Consider the following 18,218-nt stretch of genomic DNA (forward strand, 5'->3'; position numbering starts at 1 on the left):
AGGGACCCTGATATAGCGGCCTCTTGTGAGGCTATGCCAGTGCCTGGCAAACACAGAAGTGGATGCTCACAGTCAGCTATTGGATGGAACACAGGGCCTCCAGTGGAGGAGCTAGAGAAAGTACCCAAGGAGCTGAAGGGGGCTGCAACCCTATAGGTAGAACAACAATAAGAACTAACCAGTACCCCCTGAGCTCCTGTCTCTAGCTGCATATGTAGCAGAAGATGGACTAGTCAGCCATCATTGCGGAGAGAGTCCCCTTGGTCTTGCAAACTTTATAAGACCCAGCACAGGGGAATGCCAGGGCCAAGAAGTGGGAGTGGGTGGGTAGCGGAGCAGGGGTGGGGGGGAGGGTATAGGGAACTTTCGGGATAGCATTTGAAATGTAAATAAAGAAAATATCTAATAAAAAAAAAAGAAAAATGTTCCCCTTTCCCACCACAAATAGTCTCAGCATACCAACACTGACTCACCTGTTCTTAGGATGCTCGGACACAGACAAACCTAACTAAAGTGACTAACATGTCAAAACTACTCTGTGCTTTTTATTAACAAGTCAGGTTAAACAACGTAATGCCTCTGCTACTTTTAAAGTGATGTTTTACATTATTTTGTCATATATGTAAACAAAAAACCAAAATATATATTCACAGAACTTTACTCATTAATGAAAAGGAATGAACTATTGATACATGTAACAACTTTGAAGACTCTCAAGTGAATTACACTAAATGAACACGTACCAAGAGGTTACTCACTTAATAGTCCACTTACACAATGCTGAAATAAAAATACTATGAACATAGAGAAGATACCAGTGACTGGCAGGGTTTATGGATAGGCATATTAGTGAAAGACTAGGCAAACACAGCTATAAAAGGGCAAATTGAAGAATCTCTGTTATGGAAACCATCTTTGAACATAATTACAAAAAGCTATATCACAAATAAAAATTACATGAATGAGCATATGCACATGTGCATACACATATATGAATTTAAGAATAATTAAAGAAATCTGATAAATATGAAGACTGTTTCAGAATTAATACTCTAGAGCAATGGTTAACCTTCCTGATGCTGTACCCTTTAATATAGTTACTCATACTGTGGTGACTCCCAATCCTAAAATTATTTTGTTGTTTTATTTTATAGCTGTAATTTCTCTACTGTAATGAATTGTAATGTCAATTTCTAATATGCAGAATATCTGCTATGTGACCCCTGTGAAAGAGTCATTTGACCTTCCCCCCAAAGCAGTCACCACCCACATGTTGAGAACCACTAAGGGAAAACCAAGGAGAGTGTATGTCATGTAGATTACTTTGTTCATGTGTATTTATAATTATCTCAAATATAAATCTATCAGTGAAAAACATGGGAAGGGATAGAAAGTTGTTTAGCACTGGGTGTGGTGGCGCATGCCTTTAGTCCCAGCACTTGGGAGGCAGAGGCAGGCAGATTTCTGAGTTCGAGGCCAGCCTGGTCTACAGAGTGAGTTCCAGGACAGCCAGGACTACACCGAGAAACCCCCTGTCTCGAAAAACCAAAAAAAAAAAAAGAAGTTGTTTAGCATGTATGAGGTCCTAGATTTCACAGCTGGAACTTCAAAATAAAAAATAAATGACAGACAAACCAACAGACAGTATACAGTCCTTTAAACTTTAAAGTCTAAAGTATCTCCCCACTATGATAGCAGTTTTGGTTGTCGATTGACACAGTTTAGAACAACTTGGGAAGAGTCTCAATGAGGGTTGCCTAGATCAGGTTGATCTATAGCTATGTGTGAGAGCATTATCTTGATTATGTTAATTGAGATGGAAGACCCACGAAGAATGTGGCTGTTCCCATTTTCTTCTTCTTCATTTTCTGAATGAAGGAGAGAGGGAGATGATCACTTGTTAGCATGCACACAGGCATTCTATTCTCTCTTTGCTTGTGACAGTAAATGTAACCAGCTGCTTCTTACTACATACAATAATGCAATAATGGACTGTAACCTGGATTTGTAGCTAAAATAAACACCATCCTTTAAGTTTTTTTCTTTCTTCTCCTTCTCCTTCTAAGCCATACAATAGAAACCAAATTAATACAAGCAATTCTCAAAAGTGTTAGTCTCCTGGCCACTGACTTGACTCTTTTCACAGGTAGTTTCAATTTCTCCATATTCCAGATTGGTATCAGCTCATGAAGAAAGGATACATAGGGTAGACAGATACCTTTAGGTTATACTGAACACAATAAAGTACTAGCATTTTAGAGAGGACATCTTGAAATGAGCTTGAAGGTCTGAGATCATAATGACTCAGACAACTACTTATGACCTAAGAAAAACTGACTTCTTTGGCACTTTGAAGTGTTAAAAAAAAAACCTCAGAATTAAATTACAAAGTTTGCACACTTGTTTATGCAGCTGGTCTTTTTAAAACTTGTAGTGCTTTAAGCATACAATTCTAATGGGCTAACTGGTGACATTCCAATCCTTTGAAAAATAAATGAAATGCCATAAACTATTTGACAGTTCTTAAGCTTAGATTTTTTTTATCATCACTCTAACTCTAAAAATAAAAGGCAATATATAAGGATGGGATCTTATTTAGTGCCCCACAAAGCTCAAGACAGGAGATAAATCATACAATTACATGTCATTTAGAACCTACTTTAATGCTTGGTATTAAATTGCTACAATGCCTGTGGCCACTCCCATGAGAATCCATACAAGTAGAACAACTTTTCTTCAAATATGGCAGAAACCTGGTGCTTCCTGTGATAAATGGAGCAATAAGGCTTGGTGACTGCTCTTGCGTATACTCAAATACTTCATATCCACAGACATATGGGCATCTAACTAGATACCTGCAAGGAGAGACTTACTCCTCAGCTTCCATCCAGTAGAAGGCTAGATTACTTTAAAAAAGTAAAACAGTGACATAAGTCCTTTAAATTAAAAGAATGTTTTGTATGTATGTATATTGTCTTAGTCAGGGTTTCTATTCCTGAACAAACATCATGACCAAGAAGCAGTTGGGAAGGAAAGGGTTTATTCAGCTTACATTTCCACATTGCTGTTCATTACCAAGGAAGTCAGGACTGGAACTCAAGCAGGTCAAGCAGGTCAGGGAGCAGGAGCTGATGCAGAGACCATGGAGAAATGTTCTTTACTGGCTTGTTTCCCCTGGCTTGCTCAGCCTGCTCTCTTATAGAACCAAGACTACCAGCCCAGAGATGGCACCACCCACAAGGGGACCTCCCCCCTTGATCACTAATTGAGAAATGCCTTACAGCTGGATCTCATGGAGGCATTTCCCCAACTGAAGCTCCTTTCCCTGTGATAACTCCAGCCTGTGTCAAGTTGACAAAAAACTAGCCAGTACATATGTCTATATGTATGTATGTGTTTTTAAGACTGTAGGATATTCTTCTTTCATATATCCATATAACTTTTAGAATTGATTCGCTACAAAAATTATAAAACAAAAACAGCTGTGTGAAGATGATGAAGATTCAGCAGAATTAAGGGATGAGTTTGGGGGAAATATCATGAAATGGAGTCTTGCATTCCTTGAACAAAAGGTCTCTTCACTTATTCAGATGTTTGGCTTCTTAGTTTTGATTTGCTGTTTTAACAGTACAGATTTTGTATGATTTTTATTAAACATATTTCTAAATATTCTACTGAAAATAAGGAAAGCATGTATTACTTCAAAAGTGTGTCTCTCAGGACTGCTGTATCATAATCTCTCTGGAAATGTCTAACACATCAAAGTCAGAAGCTATTTTAATAGCTCATTTCAAAAATGGAACACTGACTTTAAACTTGTCAGTAAAAGGAATAAACAGATAATATCTAACAAGCCCATGCTGTTAATGGAATCAGGTGGCTTGTGTAAACTGCTCTCAATTTCTTTGTACACTACAGAATAGATACTGTTCAGGTAGGGTAGCCGAGAGCTGCAGTGTCATCCATCCTTGAGGCAAGGGACTCACACTGCCTAGCTGCTCTACTAGCAGCTGAGTCTTCTAGTTAAACTGCCCAGTCATGACCAGGGAATTTCAGACAGATCAAAGCAGGAGGTAGTCAGTGATGACTACAAAGCAGTTACAATGCTCCTTTTGGTCTGTATCCAGAGTCAGAGCTTTCTGATCTAGCTTTCCTGATTTACCATCTGCTTTTCTTCTTTTTTTCTTTTTCTTTTTTTTTTCTTTTCTTTTCTACACAGACACAAATACAAGCAAAACACCCATACACAAGTAACAACTCTCTGTAATTAAAAACAGAGCATGAGCACTGCCTTTGACTTCTGTGCTCACAAACAGAACAGGGAATGCCTTGAACTTTAGTGCCTCAGCAGAGGCCAGTGCTGACAGAGCTCAGACGTTGTTTCTGCTACTGGCCAGCTTCGACTGTCTTTCTCCTGCTTCCATCTGTCCACCTTAAAAGGACAGATAATCTAGAAATTTCAAGTTCCTATTTCTCCCACTGAGTCACTAATAAAAGATGAGTCTCCTCATATATAATGCTTTTTTTAGTTGCTTGTATATTTTATGAAGGTATTTTATCCAAAACATTTCAGCAAGATCTAGACACACAAAAGTCAGGGAGAGGAAGTTTGTCCAGTTCACACTTACTTAGCTTGATCAAGGACACAGAGAAAAACAAACACCTTTGCGGCCTTCTGTTTAAGTCTCAGTCTGTCTTGTTTTAGATGTCTACAGGCATTTTTGGCCCCCTTTTCCTATCTGTGATAAGGCACTCTCCTCTCAGGCATTTAATATTTAATACAGCTCTTTTTACTCAGAGTCCAACTGCTCTGTGCAGGAGCTGGCACCTTGGAGTTAGGAAGCTGGGGGTTTATTTCATGCCTGTTCTGCCCTTCACCCTGGCTGCCATGCTAATAGCAATGACTCTGGATGCTCTAAGACAAACTCACTACAGATCTTATCTTCCTCCCTATTGTCATCAGCCACAAAGGTGAGGAGCAGGAATGGCTGGGTAAAGCCACTCAGAACCTTGATGAATTCAAGTGGAAAAAGAGACATTTTCTTGAGAGACTTCTCCAGAGGGAACAGGAACCACACTGCACTACAGCTCAACAACTATGTAGTTATGTTTCAGTGTCATGGTGTGCTATATTCCATTCTTCTGACCAACACAAAGGGGTTTAGAATTTTTCAAACTCAAGAATATAATAAGATTTTTAACAAATTTAACTTGTTCTAAACAGAAAAACACAAAATTGATGTTTATTGGGCAAAAAGATGGCAACACCCTCTATGGTTTCAAACAAAACCTCTGCCTAAGACTTCATCAGGGTTGGCATGAGACCCGTTTCATCTTGAGACAAAGCCTATGCACAAACAACTAATATTTATGGGTTTGTCCCTCCAGCAACTTGTTTAGATGCTTGAGACTGCTGTGAAGCACTGACCTTCCTGCTTTGTGGAGAACGGCCACGACCTCAGAAACAGGTCAGTTCTGTCATAAGCAGCATTAATCAAAAGAGCCACTGTCATCCACCAATGGTCCATATGAGTGATTAAAAACTTTTAGCACTAAGACGTGTCCTTGCTGCATCCAATCTTTATCTTGAAATCTATGTAGAATCTTTGCAGGACCAAAAGCCTCTCCTCCTAGTTTGCCATCATTGGGAGGAGAGGCCCTTGGTCTTGCAAAGATCATATGACCCAATACAGGGGAAGGCCAGGGCCAGGAAGTGGGAGTGGGTGGGTTGGGGAGCAGGGCGGGGGGATGGGTATAAGGGACTTTCAGGATAGCATTTGAATTGTAAATGAAGAAAATACCTTAAAAAATTGTTTAAAAAACAAACAAAAAAGAAATCTATGTTTACAAAAGTCTTTTTTTTTCTAGTGTTGGCTCAATGAAGGCTTAAGAATTCCTTTAAACTTAAGAAAACTTGCTGACTTACACTTGAGAGACTACATTGATGGGCACAGTGAACTTCTCTTTAAAATCTTAAAGTTATGCTTCATTTCTGAGCATTTAATGACATATGTGTCCAACATACCTTTCTTACTTTTCAATATCTCAAAGCACCTGCCTAGTTCCCCTGAGTAATTGCCTTTGCCTCCAAGGTCTAGCACCTTTACTGGGTTCTTTCAATATTTAGATTCACTCTGTCTTTTTATCTCAAAAAAAGTTAATATGTAAAGGTTGGCTTAATTTCACCAATTTGGGAGTTTTGTTGTACCATTAATTCCATATATGATGGACCTATTTTATTTACTTCTTGAGATGTAAAATCTTCCCAGGTGATATAAAAGGGGAGGGGGTAAAATAATGCTACCTAACAATGTACCTTTTATCAAGAAGTGTAGCAAGGTGCTGGTCCTGTTAAGAAGTAAGAGTTTTAGGGTACATGTAATTTATTCTATCAGGAAGCAGAGAAGTGAACTTACTGCTCATTTACACAGCTACCTCTTCCACAGTGTGTTACTTACTGTTAAACAGCATCTACATGAGATAGCTTCCTGAACACAGAGGAAGAAAGACTGCAGGAACAATACCTTATGGTATCTAGGCAACACATCGTGTAGCTCTGTGCCCTATTTATTTCTATTAGAATTAGAATTCAGGCATGTGATGGTTGTCATGGTGGCATACATTAATACATTTGAGTTATAAAATCAAGTGGACTTTTACTGAAAGATGTTTGGTTTGTAAGATTAATTTACAAATGAAGACTAGCCTTGCTAGTCTAGATTAAATAAAAGACATTTCCTGTAAACCAATGATCTACATTTATAGGTACAAGGATGCGACACATACACACACACACACACACACACACACACACACACACACACACTACTTTAAAAATTCTCTAAAAACTATTAGGAAATATATATTAAAATCAATAATATTCCTTACCACCTCTTCTATGCTTAATATTGGATTATATATAGGACGTCACTTATATAGAAAGTAATAAGATGAAGTGTGTCATCTGATGAATCTTAGCTAAGCCTTTCTGAAGCTTCTGCAGATGGCAAATACCTTGGCAAGTTGAGTGACTTTAGTGTAGTGCTTTCCACAGGGCAATCAAGCTTTCAGTAAGGAATCCTTAAGCCTTTCCCTCTCCTCCACACAAGTCAGCAGCATGAGAAATGCTCACAACAGTGCACTGCATGCGAGGCTGTGCTCAGGGCCCTGACCTTGTGTGGCTCTGGAACCTGTGCTCAATCACTCCTCTCAGACAGCCTGTTTGTTTCTGGGATCCTTCCATTGTGTTCTTGTTGGTTTTGGCAGCTGTGTTTCTGATTCCGTCTTTCCTGAGTTGTACTTAATTTATAATTTCTTGTGTTCCGATTAAATTTAACTGTCTAAGCTAAATTATAATTTTAAGTTTCCCAGTTATGTATAGAAAATACCATCATTCTCTTTCATATGGACAACATTTTGCCCCCAGCACTGCAAACTGTCCATCCTTTCTCCCACTGATTTACAATAAACTGTTTTACTTATAAATCAAGTCTCCACATAGAAATGGGTCTACTTATCAATTCTCTTTCTTTTTTAAACTGGTAATTTTATATATTCTTATACCATAATAGTTTCAACTACTTTGGTTTTATATTAAGTCATGATACAAAGGTAGAAAAAACAGACCCTTGATATAGGGTGCAAGCCCTACAGGGATTCATTCACAATTTTTGGAGGTTATCTCTTTCCTAAGGTCAAAATTATAATGTCAAAATTAAATGAAATCATTAAAATAAAAACTAAAAACATAATAGCATTTTATTCTACTAAGATATTAATAGTAAGAACAAAATCTCCCCAAATCTGTTAGGAATTTAATTTTAAGAGCATTGAAAATAATTAACATTTTTCCCATGGTAAATCTTCCTTTTCTAAATTTTGTTAAGAAGGTCTCACATAAGCCAGGCTGACCTTGAATTTGCTATGTAACTGAGAATGACCTTGAACTCCTGACCCTTCTACTTGCACCTCCTAGCTGCTGGGAATCACAGGGCTGGAACACCTAGCATGGTTTACATAGTATGAAGACTGTGTGTGCTAAGCATGAACTCTGTCCACTGAGCTATTATCTTCATCCCCCTTTTAATCCATTTACTTAAAGGTTTTCTTTACACTCAACGAAAGTTTGTACCTTTTTAAAGAAAAGTTCTATTTTTTTATTAAGTCAATTATATTGTGCTGCTATGTAGCGTGTATACTTAAAAATTATACCTTTTAGCACTTTGCTTGCTCCCAATCTGTAGTTTTGCCTTCTATGGTTTTAGTTACCTAAAGCTGACCATGAAATAAAAATATTAAATGGTATTTTCTAAAACTAAGTACACCTTAAGTTTTCCATTGTATACTCTGGCACTGTACATCAGGATGGATTTCCCCTGCTCGGCATGTGCACACTGCAAATCTTGCCTGGCTGCTGGCCAGACACAGCCTTCTCAACTGATCCACTGCTTAGGATCACAGATGCAAGTAACCCTGTTTTTCCTGGCCCCCAAAACTTAGGAATATAGTAATGCTGGGATTTGAATATGCTGAAGCTGCAAAATGCTCTTTTTGAGTGAAAAAGTAAAAGTTCCTCACTTAGAAACAACAACTGTATGTTAAAAATGCAGGTGTATAAAGCAAGCACAAATTCTCAAAAGAAAATCGTGCCAGCTTTGCTGCTGCACCTAAGAACTGAAAACTGCAAAAGATGAGCTACAGTGTTTGAGTACTCGGCTAAGAAGAGAGCAGCTATGGAGGAATAAGACAAACATGAGGTAGTCCAGGTGAGATGCACCAGAAAGACTGAGCCTCATGAAGATTCAAGCAGGGATCCCATCGAAGGAGCGACACCAAAGTACTGAGAGTAAGGGACAGCATCTAGATTCGGGAACAAGTGTGGATTATAACCATGGAAATTTCTGTGGGAAGCCACTCAAGAAGTTGCAGCGCATTTGTGGCAGTTTAAGCGGCTGATTCTAAGTCAATAAGACAGGAGCCAAAGTAAGCGCTTAGCTGGGACAAATGCAGACTCCTCATGGAAGAAGCAGCACATAACACAGTCACAAGACTGCATGGACACAGGGCACAGGACATGGAGGGACAGATGTGGTAGTGCTGTGGTACAGAGCAAGACCAGGGGCATCGTGTGCAGAGCAAAGAACCAACACTTGCAAAAGCAAAAACAAAAATGATACTGAGTCAGGGAGGGGCTATATTCACATTATTTTTGTTATTAATTTTTATCATTAAGAATTTGTTTTATTATACCTAACTTATAATTAAACTTTTTCATTGGCACATAAAGTAAAAACATGGTTATTCCTAGAGTTCAGCACTATCTGCAGCTTCAGACTGACATCTACTGGAAGATGAAACATACTCCCCACCAATAGGATCCACTGTCATTCTCTCACTGCCAGAAACCTGGCAGAGGCCACCTTAATCAAGAAACCAAATTTAACTCTACCAGTAATAAGTTGCATTGATATACTTTACCTCTGATCTGCAGTGATATAATCCTGAGAAAACATTAGACAAATTCCAGTTGAGGCCCATTCTATAGAACACATGAACATTTGAAAAATCTCAAGTCTCCAAAGCAAAGGAAAAAAAGAAACTGCACACAACAGAACAAACTGAAGAGAGGAACACTAGATACAATGTGAGACTGTGAAATAGAAGTAAGTACTGTACTTACTGTAGAAAAATGGAAGCAATCAGAGGCAGTCTCATGAACAGGTGCATTCTACTCATGTTGTAGCTTTGGCTCTGTGGGTGTGGAGTACCACCATTCCATGCTCCAACTACCTGTTGCCACCGGTCTGCAAAGTGCAGCTGGTGCCCTTCTACTGGCTGGCTTTCTATCAAAAACCCTGCCAAATTTACCAGTTCATGCTAATGTACTTGTGGAATTCTGAAAGGTTTTTATTGTTGTTGTTTATTTTATCATAGGCAATTTATATCATATGTTCATAATGGCATTCATTTTTCTTCTCATTTCTTGTGATGGCTATGCTTGGCTGTCAACTTGACTATATCTGGAACGAACTACAATCCAGAAATGGAGGGCGCTCCTGTGATCCAAGTCTTGAGGCTAGAAAGCACACGTCTTTAATCCAGGTCCTTCTTCACCTGCTTGCACTTACCTGCTAACACATCTGTTGGAGCCTACCTAGTCAGGATTCCAGAACATACAAAAGACAGCTGAAACACCCAGCCTCACAGGGCTGAGTATCTCTAGAGTCTTACTTCCATTCATAGCTGGCCACTGTTGAGTTAGTTGAACTGCAGCCTATAAGTCATTTCAATAAATTCCATATACGTGTATGAATTATATATATCCCACATGTTCTGTGACTCTAGAGAACCATGACTAATACATTTGTACATCTCTTCTTTTAGTCTCTTTCCCTCATCTTGACTTGATTATTCTGGACAGATCCTTTGGTAGAAAACTGAACATAGTAATATTAGACATATTTTCTTTCTTTATGCACACAACTCGTTTTAATTTCATCAGGGAATATGGGTAAATAAGGCCTTTTGAGTCTATTTCTATCATAGAGATGGCAATACTATTTTGTTTGAGTTTTAAAATACTGAAATGTTAATCTAGGAATTATAGAATAGATAATACAAAGGAAAAGTAGTAACACGAAGATGAAGAGTACAATACGGTATTGCTATTAAAGTAGAATAAAAACTATGCTATTAACCTACCCATATGTCTTCTTCCCCTGGCATAGTGTTAAAGCTGTTACTAAAAAGTGGCTATCCAACTAGACACTGCATTATAAGCTCTCTTCAGTACCAGATGCAGCTCTGTGAATGGTTCTTCCCCAAAAATACTTCAGTGAAATATCTGCATGTCAATCTCTAAGAAGAGATCTTTTTCAGGCACAGAAGAGGTTTTTCTTGTTTTTCTTTAGTGCTGGAAATCCCAAAAGCCCATTGTCAAAGGCCACCATTAACCATGCCTCTAATACAGTTTTACTAGCAGTAAATGAATGTAGTAAGTTAGAATTGTGTTTAAGCTCTTGTACATTTTGGAGGCTATTTATTGTAGCAACTACTGATACCAAAACTCAAAATGCAAAAAACAAACAAGCAAATAAGCAAAACAACAACAACCCCCCCCCCCCCACAATATCTGAATTAGGATTTTTCTGCTGGGAAGGGATACCATGACCAAGGCAACTCTTATAAGGACATTTAATTGGGGCTGGCTTACAGGTTCTGAGGTTCAGTCCATTACCATCAAGTTGGAAACATGACAACACCCAGGCAGGCATAGTGCAGGAGGAGCTGAAAGTTCTACATCTGAAGGCTGCTAGGAGAATACTGACTTCCAGGCAGCTAGGATGAGGGACTTAAAAACCCACACCCACAGTGACACAACTACTGCAACAAGACCACACCTTCAAATAGTGCCACTCCCTGAGCCAAGCAAAATCAAAACATGACAGTATCTTTCAAGAGCTTCAGATATGGATGAATGAATGGCATCTGTTCAAACAGCCAAAGATGGGTAGAGTGAAGAAGACAGAAAGGTGGGCTGTGATGTGTATGTCACAGACCATGTTTGCAAACATTACCTGCCATGGTGACACTGTGAAAAGGTGCTGGCAAAATCCTTTGAAAGTAGAGCTCAGCACAATAAAGCACACATCCTCTAATGTCCACATAAGCATGATCTTAGAAAACAGTAGGCAGAAAGAACCTTCTAGAAGGCAGAACTGAGTCCCAGAGAACAACAAAGGAGTTCCTCTTAGAGGACAGAACTGGAGTCTGATCAAGGATGTTTCATCATGCCTCCTGCCATCTATGCTCTGTGTACTATCTGGTTCTAATCCCAAAAGCCCCTCAACTTCAAGAGGTTAAACAAAAACTTGTAATTTGACAACAGGTCCTGCATATAAAAGGTCTCTGGAGAAAATAAACCTGAAGTGATCGTCTACAGCGATCACTAAACTGACAGCCAGGAGGCCCTCGTCACTGGCTGCAAGAACACAGATAATTGAGGTTTCTTAGGACTTCAACTCCTTCATTTATAAGAAGAGTAAGAAGGATATTTGTAGTTCTGAATTCTAATTTAAAATCACTGATATCACAGAACCAAGAGAAAACTACAAAGTAACCTATAAAATGTCAGAACCTGGGAACCCATATTAGAGCAACTGGTTGGTCTGGGTTCTCAACCAATCCAACTCAGCACAGTTTAAAAAACAATTGAGAGGAAAACACCCTGGCGGTCTGCAATAACTCCCCGAATTGTCCCTGTCTCCCTACAGTATAGTAAGAGATTAACTCTTTTCAGTCCCTGAAGATGTCTGCCTTCTATCTCACCACGAGGGAACCAGCTACAGTGCACTCCACAATCTCCACACTTCTGTAGCCCAGCTGGACCAGTTACACCAAAAAGTCCTAAAACCTAGAATGTTATTTGAATTTTAAATATGAAAGAATCACGTAAGTATAAGTTATTAGTTACATAGTCAAAAATCACATTAATTGAATCCTAATAGTATTAAGTAACTGAAATTTAACTATTAATTTCAACCTTCTTTAATCTTTAGAAGAAAGTAACTTTTTCGAGCCTTATCACCAGTAAAATTTAAGAAAAAAAAGCCAATATTTTATGAACTCATGTTGTTAAAGTAATTATTTAGCTTTATACACATATTATGGGTGAAAACATATTTTTAGTTTTATTTAATTTTCTATGGTGCTATGGGTGGAACACACTTAGGAGATGGGAACCCTCAGGGCTTCACTCAGAATGAATGGAAACCACAGGAAGGAAGGTGGGGGACCCTCCAGAATGCACCAGAGACCTGGGAGGTGAGAGAGACTCAGAACTCAAAGGGAGAGACCTTAGATGAAATGCCCTACAGTGGAGAGAGGGAACTTATAGAGTCCACCTCCAGTAGAAAGACAGGGCATCAAGTGCAGAGAAAACTCTGACCTAGAATTGTTCCTGTCTAAAAGAACTTCAGGGACAAAAATGGAGAAGAGACTGAGGGAAAGGAGGACCAGTGACCAGCCCATCTCAAAGGGATCCAGCTCAAGGGAAGGCTCCAAGGCCTGACACTATTGCTAATGTTATGGTATATTTACAGACAGGAGCCTAGCATGGATGTCCTCTGGGAGGCCAACAAGTAGCTGGCTGAGACGGACGCAGATACTTACACCCAACCAGGGGACAGAAGCTGGGGACACTGTGGTTGAACTAGGGAAAGGGTTAGAAGTTGTGGAGGAGGCCGACCCCACAAGAAGACCAGCAGTCTCAACTAACCTGGACCCCTGAGATCTCTCAGACAGTGAGTCACCAACCAGGCAGCATACACTAGCCGATATGAGGCCCCTGACACATAGACAGCGGAAGACAGCCTGCTCTGGCCTCAGTGCGAGAAGATGCATCGAACCCTCAAGAGACATTGAGGCCCCAGGACCTGGGGAGGCCTGGTGGGGTGAGGGCAGGGATGAGTCTTTGAGACTGGGGGAGGAGGGATGGGGTGAGGGACTGTCAGGGGGCAGACTCGGAGGTGGGTAACGGTTGTACTATGTGTGTGAGAGGGGGAGGGGAAGGAGGGGGAGAGAGGGGGGAGAGAGAGGGGGAGAGAGAGGGGGNGAGAGAGGGAGAAAGAGAAAGAGAGGGAGAGAGAAGGAGAAAGAGAGAGAGGGAGAGAGAAAGAGAGAGAGAGAAAGAGAGAGAGGAAGAGAGAGGGAGGGAGGGAGGGAGAGAAGGAGGGAGGGAGGGAGGGAGGGAGAGAGAAAACACCCAGGTTTTCCTACTTCAAATTCCTGTCATGAAAACGGGTAAATCAATTGTAAAGCCTGTTGTCTCTTTTGGATATTTCCATCTGGTTAATGATGTTAAACATCTCTTATTGTTCTTATTCAGAATCCTTTGTGTGTAACACTACATGCTTGTGTGTGTGTGTGTGTGTGTGTGTGTGTGTGTGTGTGTGTGTGTGTGTGTGTGTGTGTGTAACATGTTTAAAATAGAGAGAATCACTTGGTCCTACTGTTTCTAATCTCCACATTGTCTAATTTTCTGTAGTTCAGATTTTCTAGGGAAGAAAGTCCCTTGGTCCCTTCCATGCTGTGAGATTCAGCATGGTTCATAGACACTGGGAACATGAGCCAGGCTGCCCTACTAGGGTATGTTCTTCCCAGGTAACATTGACTTTTGGAAGAGTCATATACAGGACACTGGGGCAGACAGCAGGAAATATGGCCTGGCAAACAATCTTTCTGTTTATGTTGCTAAATTCAAAGAATGACAATCTTGAGCAGTTAGTGGAAACCTGTCTGAAAAATTGTAAAGCAACCAATAGAGCTGAAAGAGTCCAGATGAGATCATTTAAATTCCTGGTTTCAACCACATCTGAAGCCAGATGTACCTGTGGAAACCAAAGTTATATGAACAACTGAGTTCCCTTTCTTCTTAAAGGCAGCTTACAGCAGCCCGGTACCCAAATGGAGACTGAATCTTAATCAGGTACAGGTTTTGTTTAAGTCTCAGGCATGACCTTGGTATGGCTCAGGGTCACTACCATTCCATCCCTAATACTGTCCTTACAATGTAATGAGTGCCCCAAATGTCTCACCTCTTTCATGAATGGATTAGAACAGGTGTAACTATCTTTCAGTGTATTCTATCCTGTAAATCATTAGTTTCCCAGAAACCTAAAAACATTCTTGAAAGCAATTTTATGAAAACAGTTACAAAAAGGTGACTCTGTTCTAAACCTTCACATTACAGGCACAGTAGTCCAGAGACTGAGGACATCACCTCTAAGACTTGGTTTTCTCAACATTTCATGGTAATCCCTGTGCCAAGACAGGTTTAACACATTCTATTTTAGACTGCTTTATTCTTTTCTCGACCAAAATCTAGGCTGTTCTTTTGTTGTTGTTGTTGGTTTTTGTTTTTTCGAGACAGGGTTTCTCTGTATAGCCCTGGCAGTCCTGGAACTCACTTTGTAGACCAGGCTGGCCTCGGAATCCATCTGCCTCTGCCTCCCAAGTGCTGGGATTAAAGGCGTGCGCCACCACGCCCAGCTGAGGACATCACCTCTAATCCAGTATATCATACTGCTACTTAGAGCCTTACTATCCATTGGCAATGAGCAGATACCAGAATTCAGACCTAGTTAATCTGGCATGGTTGCTAATGGCTGCTTCTGACAAATGGCAAGAGATACATAGTAAACTGTCAGAATACGCTCTGACCACGGAGGTGGTAAAAGCATATCAATATATTCTGGTTCACTTATGCTGGGAACATGCAATATTAACCAACACTAGTTTTGGAAAGTTTGTAGCACTAATAAAAATAAAATTCCATAAAATCTACATAAATTCTCTCTCTCTCTCTCTCTCTCTCTCTCTCTCTCTCTCTCTCTCTCTCTCTCTGTGTGTGTGTGTGTGTGTGTGTATACATGGGAAGACTGTGCATGTGAGTGTGCACATGTGTGTTTGTACAGTGGGATGCACAGGCTAACCTCAGATGCTGTTGCTTAGGAGCTGTCTATCTTGTTTGTTGTGGTTGTGGTTGCTGCTATTATTTTTGAGACAGGATCTCTCGATGCTCAATGAACCGTAGTCTTGCCAATTAGGCTAGACTGGCCTATCTGTGAACACAGGGATTTCCCTGCCCCCGCTGTCCTCAGGTTTGCAGAGCAAGCACTATACTGACTGAGCTATTTTTCCAGACTCTCAACTCATCTTAATGTATGCTTTCATTAGGTTTTTTTCTTCTATTTTTGTTTGGTTTTAGTCATTTATTTTTCTGCTTAAATTAAAATTCTCTCAAACCGCTACTGCTTTTCCTACCTATAAAGTCCTAGTGACTCTCATTAGCTTACAATTCTCATAACACCCAATTTGGTCAATAAAAATACAATACAGTACAAATTTTATAGGATGACAGATAGGATTTGAAGAAGTTTGATAAAACTTCCTCAAGCTTGTTAGTGACAGAAGTAAAGCCTGTGCTCAACTCTCTTGATTCTAAGTCAGTCCCTTACATTATATTCCCTTATAAGTAAAATCATAAAGTTATAAGACCAGGCTATGCAGACAGACTAACCTGAATGAAAACTAGTTTCTGTTGTTGCCTTGACTCTGTGTTTCAGAAATCCCATTTCCTTGTTTGGGAAATTGAGTTCTATGACAAAACCCATAGGAACTGCACAGATTGGGCCCTGGATAAACAGTGTGCCACTTCTTCTCCCTCTCTATCAGATCCCAGCAAGTCAACTGTCAAGTGAAAACCTAAATATCTATTACAGAAGCAACTCAAAAAGTATGGCAATATTGTTGAAACATAAATAAACTCATTGTTAAGAATCAGAAAGCTCACAGTAGCACATGTAGAGGCAGAGGTCTTCCTTGATCACTCTTCACCTGTTCACTGAGGTAGGAGCTCGTTCTTGAGCCTACATTCTCTGTTTGGGACCACCTAGCTAGCCAGCTTGCTTGGGAATCCCCTTTCTTTGCCTCACACACACTGAAATTACAAGTGGTCCATAGTTACTTGATTGCTGGGGATCCAAACTCAGGTCTTCATGCTCCCCAGGGAAGCACTTATCCACTGAGTCACCTCATTAGCACCCATGTTGAACCTTTATAAAGAAGGGGGAATCATATCAAAACTTCATGCTCATGGTCTGTAAGGTAAACAATAAAAAACCAAGAGCACAGAAATGTTCTACCATAGGCCAGTCTGGGGAACACTGAATGTGGGTGTACTAAAGCAGCTATGAGACCACAGCAAGAGTCAATAGCAGATTTGCTAAGGACCCAAGAGACCTCAAGTCTGGTTTCTGTAAGACTCCACCTCACATATACCCTTGCACAAGGATGGACCCAGGGTGTTTGTGACTGACACAAGCAGGTGATTAGCTATAAGGGCTGCACTAAACACAGACATGTGCAGGGAAGGAAGCGTATGCATGAGGAGGATAGGTGTTAAGGTTGGGAATCAAATACAGATCTGTCATCAGAAAGGTAACTGATTACCCAATTTAACTAACTAAAAACATTAAAATGCATAGCATGACTTAGAACACTGCTTCAAATTTCAACTTAACGCTGGAGAACAGTATGCCAACAACTACTTATACATGTAACTCTGACCTCTGAAGTGATCCTGCAGGACTAAGGCTGTGTTACTGCATATGTGGAAGGTTATTAAATGCTTTACAATGATTATGTTTAAAGGTCATATTCCTCATACACATAACCTCACTTACTATTATAGACATGTACATGTAACCGTCTCCTTCCATTAAATGCAAACTGGCTGAAATTACTGCTGAAGTCACCGGACTATAAGAGAAAAGAGATCAAATTAGTAAGAGTGAGGCTGTATAACCGGTTTATGAAACAACCTGTATTGGGGTCAAGGGTGATATCACCAGCTCCCATATATCCAAGTATACTTTCCAATGTGAATCCTCTCCTTTTCTCAGACCACCACAAAGTCTAAGTCAAGCTTTTTTTTACTTCTCTTCCATTCAGATGTACTTAAATAATCAACTGATTTTGGTAAACTCTAATTTGATCATGCTACCCACTGAAGAAACCTCCGAGGGTTAACTCCCCACTGCCAGTGGGACAGAAAGACCCAGCTCCTTGGTGGGGCATTAATGGATCTCCTAAGTTTGGCCAATACTTCAAATCTAGGAGTTTTCTACCTTAGCTGAATATCAAAACCAGTAGGGAACTTTAAAAGCTAAATAGGTTGATAGTCAATGCCCCAGAAATTCTATTTAACAGTTCTGAGGTAAGATTCTGAGACTTGGAGCTTTATGAAATCTGGGTGACACTCATGAACTGCCAAGACTGAAGCACTTAAGCTATTTTCCCAATGAATCTCCCCAACATAAGCTAACTCTTCTGTTCCACACAGTGGTGCCAGCTTGCTATTCTCTATTCAGGCCAACTGTCCCCTTAGACCATTATGTCTTCCCTAACTCTCCTTACAGCTCCCCATTCCTCTGAAAACCAGTGGATTCTGCCACTGTCTTTAGAAACATGGGATCCTCAATGGGATTGCCATTCTGAGCATCCTAACTCCTCTCGTTTCTTCCATAAACTCTTTTATGGCAATGACATTGTTTCACTGAGGGTGCTTCTTTTAACACCTTGAGCCTTGGATTTCAGGCCCCAGGGGAAGATAAACTTTCTCTACCATCTTGTGTTCATACTCCCTAACCTCTAGCTTT

At 40.1% G+C, this 18,218-nt stretch overlaps 1 protein-coding gene across 1 annotated transcript in view; it reads right to left on the bottom strand.

Moving 5' to 3' along the window:
* Positions 1 to 17,300, bottom strand: part of Znf438 (zinc finger protein 438) — a 66,653-nt gene extending 49,353 nt beyond the window's left edge. The window contains exon 1 of the mRNA XM_029547114.1: positions 17,244 to 17,300. The gene's annotated coding sequence lies outside the window, so the exon portion shown is untranslated. The remainder of the gene's footprint in view (positions 1 to 17,243) is intronic.
* Between the last annotated feature and the right edge of the window lie 918 nt (positions 17,301 to 18,218).

Source organism: Mus pahari, chromosome 15 (genome assembly GCF_900095145.1).
Source record: "Mus pahari chromosome 15, PAHARI_EIJ_v1.1, whole genome shotgun sequence".
In the NCBI taxonomy this organism is placed as follows: domain Eukaryota; kingdom Metazoa; phylum Chordata; class Mammalia; order Rodentia; family Muridae; genus Mus; species Mus pahari.